The following is a 3,596-nucleotide window of genomic DNA, read 5'->3' on the forward strand; positions in this document are numbered from 1 at the left end:
GGGAGGGATGAGGAGGAGGAGGAGAAGTGAAAGGAGATGGAAGAAGAAGAAGAAGAAATGGAGGAGGAGGAAGAGAAAGTAAATTGAAGTAATGCAGAAGAGCAGATGGAGGTGCAGAACGGAATTTATAAAGCAAGTTAAATGAGCTGTAGGAGAATGAGGACGAAGGGATATTCAAAGAAGGAAGAGATGTGGGGAAAAATATGGGCCGAAGAGAGGGAGGAAAGAGAAGACCGTGGAAAGAATAAGAGAGAGACAAGGAGAGAGTTCCCTTTACCTTCACACTGAGTATATTACGTTACCCTGCCCATATAGACCTTACACCCACAGTGAGATAATCCAGCCAGAACATTAATGAATGCAGACACTCAAGTAGAAAAGGTGGAGGAATATCGCAAACATTATATACTTGTTTTCATGCAAGTCTCTACCCACGCGCTCCCTGAAGATCGTAAATAGTAATGAGAGCGAAAACATGGAGGTGAACCCCACTTCTCCTTGTCTCACTGCCCTGCTTTTGTGTTGCACTGGACCTCACAGTTTATGGGACAAGGGTAGTTGTGGAGGCGAGGTAGGGTGGTTGGGATGAGAGATGAATGGGTATATTAAATCTACTTCGGACACCCTTTTATCTCTGTTGCATTTCCCAAAAAAGAAGATTGAGCTCTGCCATGCAGTCCTTCTTCCCTCATGAGCATGGGGACACAGTTCGCATGATGGTCATCATAATAATTGACGTGCTTGTTTAGCTTTCATTATTTGTTTGTGGGTTTATATATGGCCCGTATGGTACTCTTTAATTACAAAAAAAAATCATGTCCTGCTGTAATTTAATGGTAATACCATCCACCGAGTTGAGAAGGAGACTACATAAGCATTCATGAAAGGGATGATATCTCGTTTTAAAATTTTAAACGATGCACTAACTGCGTGAGGTGATTCTTGGGCTCATTTTGGGCAAAAAAGCTATAACAGCATGGTTCCAAGTCCCATCTATTATGGGGCTAAATCTACCAATCCATATTTATTTATTTGTTTATCTGTTACACACAGTATCGTATGTTAATTACTGTATTACACTGTACTTATTTGTGGACGATGACAGTGACTCAGGAAACGCAGTAGTTTAATGTCACTCAGCTTTAACTGTTTCTCACAGGAAAGGACTGCATGAACTACACATCACTGATTTTCAATATGCTCCTATTACTCGATGTACTTTAGTTTTAAGACTGCCCTGGACGAGGAAATTATCAGGTAAAATTTTTAAAATAAAGTTCCACACTTCTGGATCTTTAAAGGGAAAAGCATCATCTGCTGACATCTTATTTACACCACCAGCAATGCCGATGATTTCTTGACTCTTGCATCATACTTATTTTTCTTTTTTACTCTCACTTCTATGGTTGTGTAGAAAATTTATAACTTTGCGCAGCGCAGCATATAAACCAACTAATGTGACGTAAGCCAAACCTTTGTCTTCTTTTTCACTGGAATCAATAGATTCGCTTAAAGGCCGCCAAAGGCCTCCGCTCGAAGTCAAGTCACTTCCTATCTTCAGTCAGAAATGAGTAATAACTTTTGAAACCGGTGGCCCTACTGACTGGAAACTGTTTCATTCTTCAAGTTAAGAGCATTTTAAAGGTACTATGCTCTGACAAAAATTACGTTACATGCACCGGTCTTAGCTGTGTTACAGTAACAAACAAACAAACATCCAGAAATCAGATTATTATAATATAGATAAGTAGCAACCAATTACAATTCACCACTAACTGAGCACTACAGAGATGATCATCCATATTTAACTGCTCAAGTTAGGTGAATTTCAGTTAGATTAAAACTAGCCCAGTCATTGTTTTTAAAAATGCATAGAACCTATTTGAATTATATATCACAAAGGGGGTATCGAGCAAAAAAAAAAAAAAAAAAATGGGTTAAGGAAGTCAGCACTTACCAGGAAATAGTAAATACCAACATCGAGCAGGTAGCATTCTCTTCAATTTTTGTGAAATCTACAGACTATAGTTACCTGAGCATTGGCAAAAGGGTGAAAATCGGTGAAGCAGACAGGTACGTTCCTAAATTGCTAGGCTTTACCTTTTTCTCTTGTATGATGAAAACTTAATGACAGGTGTATCAAATGCCAACAGCTGACAGGCGGCGATTTAACTTACTTTCACCTGTATCTGTTGTTTTATTGCTGGTGACATGTAATCAGTTCCGGGTGCTCGCTGCATTGTTGATAAGTCACTTGGTTGCGTCGGAATTAAAGGGGAGCATGGAGATGAGTGAATAGGGACGGGGGACGAGTAAGAGTATGATAAAGGGAGAAAGAACTGAGGGAGGTGAGAAAAAACTGATATTTGATATTTCTGATATTTGAATCACTTCATTATTTTCTGTGCCTGAACCCTTCCAGTATGGTCAAAATTGCATCAAAGCTGCTATTTTTGGTTGAAAATTAATCATCTGTTTCTCTGATGGTCCTCAAACAGTATGTTAAATTTGGAGAAGTGTTATCTTGCTAAGAGACAGCGTGATACAAACTGGACCAAACACATAACCCCCTCGTTCTTTCATTAACGATTGTAATAATAAATCAGTAATACTCTCTTGGTTGAATCAAGAGTATTTTCTATTTCATCCATTTCCGAACAATCTTATCCAGTCGAGCTGGCTTGAGAGTCAAAATGGGGAAGGCTGTTTCCTTTACTGTTACTGTTTAGGCATGTGTATGTGAAGTACATCCTTAAGGAAAAATTAATCTGTCTGTCTGTTGCCAGATGCCCTGATTCCGTAAGGGGTGGCCACAGACGAATAGCCTCTAATTCACCCTGTCTTCTGCAATCATCCGTCTCTCATATGCCACACCCCATCCCTCTATTTCAGACTCAGACTTCCCCCCCCCCCCTCCGTCATTCACAAGCACATTCTATTGGTCAAATTTCTCATGTCCCACAAGATATAGGGTCATCTATTGCGCTATCTTATGTGTTGCGGGGACAGCTCCGTCCGATTTTGTGATGGGCTAAGACATATTTGCTGCCGTAAGACATGACTAACAAGAAGCGGTGACAAGGCACAGCAAACCCGTTCCCGAGAGTTACTTTAGTGCTGACGTATAAACACAAAAAGATATCTAGTCAAAGATATCACATATCAAGTTTGGAGTAAATCGGATGAAAATAGACGATTTTATGCCCATTTGAAATTTTAGGCCCGACTCCCTACCGGTGACTGGAGGGTGACCCCCCCTGATGTAATGAGGCAAGTTATAGGGTGCAGATTTGAAAAATGCACATTTAGATTTTGGTTTCAGGTCGATATGACGAACTTGAATGGAGTTATGGCGAAAAAACGATTTTTTTTTTTTTTTTTTTTTTTTTTTTTAAATTTTTGGGGCCTACAGCCTGGGCCTTGGCCCAGAGTGGTCCAAAATTAAGTAAGGCGATCAGGTCATAGCCCACCATCCCTGTAATTTTAGTCAAAATAGCACCAGTAGTTTTCGCGTAAAGTTGTTATCAGACAGACAGACATACAAACCGAGTGAAAACAATACCCGTCCCCAAGTTCATCCGGGGTGGGGACGGGTA

Source organism: Coenobita brevimanus, chromosome 93 (assembly GCF_032717465.1).
Source record: "Coenobita brevimanus isolate Jiangsu-jjx chromosome 93, ASM3271746v2, whole genome shotgun sequence".
In the NCBI taxonomy this organism is placed as follows: domain Eukaryota; kingdom Metazoa; phylum Arthropoda; class Malacostraca; order Decapoda; family Coenobitidae; genus Coenobita; species Coenobita brevimanus.